This window comes from Micropterus dolomieu, linkage group LG20, assembly GCF_021292245.1.
Source record: "Micropterus dolomieu isolate WLL.071019.BEF.003 ecotype Adirondacks linkage group LG20, ASM2129224v1, whole genome shotgun sequence".
Classification (NCBI taxonomy): domain Eukaryota; kingdom Metazoa; phylum Chordata; class Actinopteri; order Centrarchiformes; family Centrarchidae; genus Micropterus; species Micropterus dolomieu.
In genome coordinates this window covers 6,894,905-6,903,557 of record NC_060169.1, presented here as the reverse complement: position 1 = coordinate 6,903,557, position 8,653 = coordinate 6,894,905, and positions in this window count along the sequence as shown.

The window sequence follows — 8,653 nt, the reverse complement described above, 5'->3', positions numbered from 1 at the left end:
TATATATATATGTGTTATATGTGTATTAGTTAGGATTTTTAAAAAGAAGAAGTTAAATGATTTACTTTTTTGTGCATCTATTTATATGCCAGTCAAACTTGCTGTTAAATACTGTAGATGCAGAAAAGTCATTTTGAGTTGAGGAACATTTGTTCTGATGCTAAACTTTTGATGTCCATTTCTGCATTGAAATTTGTTATTGCACCTCACAGTGTGTAGATATATTTGGCTCAGCACTGCTGAATATAGTAACACTGAATGGATGTTGCTGCAAGATATTACATAATAATAGTGAATTTCCTACATGAAGGGAGATGCCTATTTTAAAGACACAGCGACTAAGAATGGATTGTGATTTTAACACGCATAGAAAGAAAGTCAGTTTATTTGAATGCAGCTGTATGAATCATTCTGCACATTTACAAACATTTGCATGTGTTGATGTATTATCACCTTATGTTAGATGGCCACTTCTCAGTTGTTGTTGTGTTTGAGGTTAAAGACATGCATCCACTGAAGTCCATACCATGAAGTAGAATACTAGCATGGCAGCAAATTGTCGCCACCATTTTCCCTTTATGTTTTGGCTGGAATTCATCAAAATACTGCACTAGTTCATTAGACATTCATAGAGCATGTATTATGTTGTGCTAGGCTGTATCCATAAGGGATCTACTGACTGTTTCCTTCCAGTTCAGTGTAATAAAGATGTACTGGCCCTGTGGGAACAATAGTTTTTGCTTCCATTAACAGCGAAGCGAAGTCCCTTCTTCTACTGTTCTCGCACTCTTTACTCTTACTGTTCTTGCAGTCTGAATCAGTTTGGCTCTGTGGTTGATTACTGTATGTGACTCTGTGTTTCACCTAAGGTAGCTAATGCATTACAGATATTTTCTGCAGCTGTAAGAGTTGTCTCTATCTTAAACCTAATCAGAACTCACTCCTGGCTGTGCCTCTCTGTTGCTTTGGTACCATGGACAACTCCAAAGTAATGCCACCACACTTTGATGCTGTACTACAGAAGTTAAAGACTTGTTCAGATAGGTGACAAAAAGAAAACCCAACATAAAGTGTCTTAGAAAGACATTGGGCGGCCACAAGTTTCCAGAACAGCCTTCAGTGCACTTTGATGTTGAAGTCTCTGTAGTTCTGCTGAAGAGATGAACACTGTTCTACCAAAAGATATTCCATAATTTAAGGTTTTGGTGCTGGTGGTGGAGAGCACTGTGTAAAGCTCACAACTCTCCTATATGTGTTCAGTTGAGTTGAGATCTGGTGACCAAAAGGGCCATAGCATGTAATCCACATGATTTTCCTACTCATCAAAACCATTCAGTGGATTGTGGATTGTCATTGTGGAACAGACCACTCTCATCAGGTTTTTGCTTTTAAATCTGTTTACATAGCACATCTCACATCTGCTCTCACACATTCCTATAATTAGGACTAGGTGCACATGTGCAGTGGGTTTGGTTAGCCTAGAAAGTGCACTGCAGGAAGCTTATTTGTAAATTGTTATTTTGTAAATTTGAGGTGGTTGTGGCCTAGTCCAGCAGTGAACCAAGTTATTAAAGTCCAGGCCCTACTGTCTGGACTTAACCCATCTTTGACAGTCCACTGCCTTCCATGAATTACTTACATGATGCCAGAGAGGAAAAACAGGATGGAATGACTTGCTACTAAATAAGCAACCTAAAATTTCCTGAGTCTGCCCGCCACCCCTCCAGAAAATATCACCCAATGTACCTGGTATGTGTTTATAATAAACACCTCACATCAAGGATCACACTAGTGTGCATGATGTGTCTGACATGTCTGTATTCTGTTTTATAAACAGGCCTGATTATTTATTCAAAAAATAAATTAATTATACAACCTAAATATGAATATACATTAAAAAATGTAAAATAATGTCAGCGTGCACCAGTGGTTATTACTACTAAACATCAAAATTAAACATAAAAATGGTACAAATTTTTAATCTTCTGTAATTATAATGCTATGAAAATCCTACAGGTTGCAGACAGCGTCTCATTCTTAAACAGATACATTGATAAGTACAAAAAAACATTCATAATATGACGAGATTATAGTTGTATTTTTGTTCTGAGAAACCAGATCCAGCCCGCTTTTCCGCCTGGAAGCTGTCCTGTGTTTATGCTCTTCCTCTCGTACAGTAGTAGGCTACCCTGAGCAGAGAAACCCGCAGCGCCAGGCATGTTGAGTATGGGAGTTAAAAATAGCATCATCGGTCGGCCAAGCGCCGCTCCGTTACTACGCGTTTCAGCATTCTGCCCTGTGCAGGGGGAGTCTGCAGGACTGAGACCGCGGCAGCTTGTAATGTGCCTTCCACCTTTCTAGCTCTGCATCATCACTTGAGGGCCACGTTTGGGTCTCCTGGATGGTAAACCCAACCTGGAGTCATTTAACCACCATATGCTTTAAAATGAGAGCCTTTATCGGACGTTTGGTGTTGGTTTGTCTCATGATGACCAATGGAGCTCATAGCTTACTCACCATTTTATTTGTGTGTAGTAGGCTCCTCCTTTGCTCCCAATGAAACAGAGGTTTGACTACAGCAAGCAAACAATGGCCTTTCCAGTTTGGAGGAGGAGGGGGCTGCGCCTTCTTCATTGGACCTGTTTTTAGGCACAGTTTAGGCAACGGAGGCTCCTGCTTCCACCTTCAAAGTGGGAGATTCTCCACCTGACGTCAATGGTGACTGGCGCAGCCCCCAGGAGAAATAATTTTATTTTGGGGTTAAATATAAAACAGGCTGCGTAAAAATATCATGTGCCAATGAGCTTCTGCACTATAGGTTTGTGTGAGCACTTTAGTCAGTCAATTTTCTAATTTGATAGGGTGGAGATTGGAGAGTGTGTGTGTGTGTGTGTGTGTGTGTGCGCGCGCGCGCTCGTGAAGACACCTTTCTTTCAGTAGGCTAGCAAATCATGAATTAATAAAGCCAAATTCTGCACACTTCCATGATTCCGTTTAAATCCGGGCGTGCAGTTTTCCACAGGATCACTACTGGGGAGATACTACCGTGCACGGGCATTTATCGTGCAGGGAGGGAGAAGCGGGAGCTCGCGCCAGTTCTCAAACGCTGCACGGTCGAAATTCCTCCAAGGAACCTCTGCGAGCTTTTCTTTTTTCATCACGCGCGAGCTAAAAATAGAAACGGGGTTGGATCGTGATCCAGAAATAGATAGGGGGCATCACTCCTATAAAAGGCACACCATTCAATAGTACCGTGTGTGCACAGTTTGAAGAATCGAAAAGCCAGAGCATATTTTATGGAAAAACTGGGTTTTTTTGTGGTACTTTTCGTGTTTTTAAAGGAGGCTCCGCTGCTATGGTGAGTTGTGTAAGCGTTTCTCTAGCTGCACCTTTTCTCAAGGCTTTGCTCTGTATGTATTTTATTCACACCACTGCAAAACGCAGGGTAGTTGCAAATTTGATCGATTAAGACAGGATGTGTGCGGAAAGAAACGCGATGCCAGTATTTTGTGTGGATTTCTGCAATTTTTGCACCATGCTTGAAGGGATATCAAACCAGTCTGTGCTCACAGCTACACAGGAATCACCAGTTATGATTAAAAAGGGTTTGTCTGTTTACTGTAGTTGATATCATCATTAATATACCGTTGTTTCTTAGTTCATGATGTACTTTATTAGCCCGAGATGTTTGGATTCTTTTGGAGTTGAAGACGTTTTCAGAGTGAGTGGGGAGCTGTCCTCTGGCTGTGGTGCTGAAGTATTTTTAATACTGGGTTTCTTCTTTTAACCGGGGTGTCCTTACAATACCACTGTGGGCATTTCTGATAAGTTTCATGCATGACATTTCACATATAAGGCTTTGGCTTTTACGGTTTCTCGTTCTCGATGCTCGCTCTGTCAATGTTTAACCATTTAAAACGTGCAGAGCTCCATCATCGCCTCAGATTTTGGTGATTTTCCATGCAGAAGCTGAAGGGCGAGAAGCACAAGCGGCTCGCCGCCTCGGATACTACGTTACCTTTACAATTTGATGCCCGTTTGCAGATATTTTTTATTCTTTTTGTGCGCGACGAGTCTCGAGTCGTGACTGCTAAAAGTGAGTAAGGCGCGTGCTGCGTCAGTGGCGTCTGGCTCCGGTGCGCTCGAGACAGATGGGGGGAATCGTGACCGGCTGGGAGACGCGTCCACCAATGGAAGGCTGGACGGCCCAATGAAAACGAAGTGAGGGTGGGGCCCCTGTTTCGGCAGCTGGAGGTTTGGAGCTAAATTAACTCTTTGCAAAAACATTACTGTTAATGAAGCCGAAGACACTAATCGTTCTCAACTAGTGTGTTTTTCACTGTAAAAATGAGCCGCAAAATAGGAAACCACACATTGGATCAAGATGTCGTCTCGTGTATTTCCACCTCAAAAAAACTCAGTTGTCGATTATTGTTTGGTTTAATATCGCACTCTGCCCATAGTGAATGTTGGGGGAAGTAATGAAACTATCAGGTGCTTTGGCCTCCTGCTTAGGTGCTCTTTTCCTCTGCATCGCTATTGGTAGAGGACGAGTTGTCCTGTCCAATGAGATCGCGGCCATCCCTCTGCTGCGTGTTAAAGTCTATCACGGCAATGAGATGCCGCCTTTCCTCGTCGCCGCTCTTTTTAATACCAAGGCTGCGTGTTGCTGCAAAGCAATGCCAATCTTGTGGGTTTCAGTATGGGTAGCTACATCTTCGGCGGATGATAAACCAAATAACCGTGCCGTTTGTGCATTAATTCACCCATGCACTAGGTGTTTTATCTGAAAACACTTTGAGGATGAAGACCCTGAGGGGTGGACTGGAGTGGATGTGGATTTGGGAGCTGTGGCAGTTGTCCGTCACGAATCTTTTTGCGGTCTGGGCTTGCTGTGCATACATGAATCTGGGAAGCCCTTACCCCAAAAAGCATTTGTGGAGGATACGAACGTCGTTCATGTTGTGGGGACTGAGAAGTCACAGTGCTGCTGTCAAGACAGGCTCAGTGGTTTGTTGTAACACCGAGGTCTGGACTCAGAGTGTAGTCAGCAAGTGTGACCCATGCTGTCAACACACAGATGACAGAGTGTTCAGTTGTAATTGCATGATGTTACCCATTTAAATTGATTAAAATAGGAATCACTTGCCTCTCCAGCTGTGATATATCATGAAGAGTGTTGCACACTACAGCATCTCAAATCTAATACAGCAGTGTACACTTATTCAGCAGTCCTTGGATTGTTTGCTGTTATGCTTGTGATGTGCATAATTATGCAAGTTTGTTTCTATTGTGCTATAAATAAACACGTTTGAAAGAAGAACAGATGTGGAGAATTTTTAATAAATATGTGTTATTATCAACATGTAAATAGTTATTATTGTTTAATTATTCTGCATCACAATTACATCACTGTGATAACTGGCTCTCTGCACATAAGACTTCTTATCTAATGAATACTTTTTATATCTTCAAAGATCTTCAAAATGCAGCAATTTTGTTGTTTACGTGAACAGATGAAAATGCAGACATCTTCAGACATCATTCTTTGGTAGAAGCTTTTTTATTTTAGCAACGTGTTGTTTTGATTCTTTTATTTTTGCTGACTAAACATCTGGGACGTAGACTGAATGTTGGACAGGCAGCTGTCAGGGAGAAGAAGATGAATCAGCTGTGGGGATTTGGTTTCGGTAATATATATGAAAAGACTTGTTGAGACATTTATTCAAACGTCACAGATTATTTCAAAGTTAAATCTTCTACCTTAAATCAGGATTTCCAGGCTTTTATGTGTTTTGTGTAGATGTCAAATAGAAAATTATATACTAGAAATAATTTGACCACTGGGAAAACCTCACATAAGTCAGTTTAGAAACCTTAAGTGCTTTCTTTTTCAAATACACATTTTTTCAATTTCTAACTTGTGCGTTTGTGAACCTAATCAACAGTCAACAAAATGCAAGTTGGAAAGTGCCAGAATCTATATAGTCATAACATACAATATATGGATGTTCTTTATGTTTTGAGGGTTGTGCTGCATTTTTTTCCTAATTTGTATTTTGTACAGTTTCCCTTTACACTCGCCATGTACCAGTGTATACAGCTTTCACATCAGTTTTCCTTCTGAAGCAGGAGCTACGTAAGAAAACAGCAGTTCTATGTATTATGATACTATGATAACATGTTTGCCTCTGCTTTCTCATATTATTTTTTGTATTACTTTTATTGGTTTATGCCTTTTGAACTCACAGGTTGTCTGCACACACTACGCTGAGACACGAGAGCAATGACAAAACCTCAGCGAGGACAGGAGGTGGAATCTACATTGTGAGGGTAAACTATAAAAGGGAAGTAAACAATAGTTTTTCATCATACTCATCTTGTGTGTCAGTCGAAGATTGCTGTTTGGTCAAAATCTCCACACAGTTGTAAGATTATTGCATTATTATTATTATTCATATTATTTTTATTATTATTATTATTGAACCTTTTAAATGTGCACAGTGAAATGTTTTAATGTGAGTCCAAGGGTCTCACAAATGCACATGAGCAAGTAGTGAACCCTCCTCAGCTCTAGTGAAGCAGTCCAACAGCTCACAAAGTAGGGAGCTCCTGGTTTGGCAGAGTGAGAATGTGTTTAAGCCTCCTTCTCTGTGCAGTTTCCCCTCCAGGGCATCTTTTAAATCGGCTCACCTGCTTAAAGGAAGAGTAATAACAATCACACTAAAGTGAAAATACACACACACATTGTCAGAAGACAGTCTGTTTTAGTTTTGTGAGGTGTGAGGTTGGTGACACTAACAGTATAAAAAGACACAAATAACAATAAAATATTATGGTGTCTGCAGTATGAGAGAACCAGATTAAAAATGTTTTTAGCATGTCTTTAACCACTACAATTACTATTATAGAGAGATCAAAGGCACACTAAAATGATATGTGCTGTAAATGTGCAGAGTTTAGATTTAGGGATTAATTGTGCGAGTGTGTGTGTTTTTTTATTTTTGCAGGGTCACATCTAATGTTTCATTGTAGACATATTTGTCCTCGCAGTGTAAGTCAGAAGGTGATTTGGGGTTTTAAATTAGTTTTTGTATTTTCATTAGTCAATGAGACGGAACCTTACCACTTGTAATGTGCTGTATGTGCTTGGGAATGGACAAACATTTACATAAAACTCAACAAAGACACATTATGCAGAAACAATATTCCTAAATGTACATATGCCATGTTCTAGTTGTTCTTTGACTTTGTCCTTTATTTAATGTCTTCTGCTGTGACAGTAGTATCACTGTTAAGTTATGTCAGTGAGCACATTTAAGTCTTTATCTGAAAGGCGAGACACAGAAGGAGTTGTGGGGATGGAGTTAATGTGTTTCCATCTTATGTTGTTACTTTTGCGGATGTGTATGCGTGTGTGTGTGTGTGTGTGTGTGTGTGTGTGTGTGTGTGTGTGTGTGTGTGTGTGTATGCGTGTGTGTGTGTGTGTGTGTGTGTATGTATATGTATATGTATATATGTGTGTGTGTGTGTGTGTGTGTGTGTGTGCATAGTCTTTACATTTATTTTTAGAACAATGTGAAAATAAATAAAATGTGCATGCATGTGTCAGAACATTTCTACAGCCTGACTATTAAATCTGTATGATGAATTTGTTGACATCTTACAGAGACAATAATGCGCAAATATCATCAAGCACCTGCAAGTCACACGTTCTGTTCCTGAAATTGTATTAGGCAGAATGTTTTTATCAAGCATTATGTAGAAAACACTGATTAAATGGAAATCTGCAGCCATATCTTCTCATGCTCTGTGTGTCAAGAAAATATCTTGAACTGGAAAATAAATGAGATACACATGAACTGTTACGGCTCCAAAAGCAAATTTATCAAAACGTGGAACTCCTTTGAATATGCCATTAAGCTCAATTCCCCATTTGCCCCTAAATAATTGATCTGTGGTCTTTTTCTCAATTTAACAACAGATGACAAAGAGGGACGAGACACAGAGAGGAAGTTGAATGCTTTAAGTCAATGTGCATCCCTCAGATTTAGGAGTGTGTGTGTGTGTGTGTGTGTGTGTGTGTACACTTTCATTTGTTCAAATGAATTTAATGTATTTTTTTTACATTTGATCTCATTCTGTTTTTGTTTTATCATGAATGTTCTCTTTTTTTGTTCAGCCATGTCATGATGTCTGTGGAGTCATTGAAAAACTTACATTAGCAGATTTTAATCTCTAAATCATATCCCAAGAATGACTGTGTTCAAGTCACCTTTATTTGCTCAAATTATGATTTGAATTCCAATTGAACTGTATGCTGTTAACTTTGTGTGTTTTAACCATTTTCATACAACAGATTTATAATAAAAACAGGGAAAAATCTTCTATCATGTGTCCTTATTGACTTTGCATGTGTAGTTTTAAGTAAATAACACCACAGCATTTGTGCCAAGTTTTTAAAAACTTGTAATCAATGTGTACATTTGTGATGTTTTGCTGTAAAGTAACACAAATAAATAAATACTAATAAAAGCCTATGAAGATGGTGTACTGTGTTTTTTGTTTAATGTGACAGATGTAGAAAAGATACCGAATAGTGTCAACAAAGCTTAATATCTCCACATCCACATATACGTATATTATTTGCAAA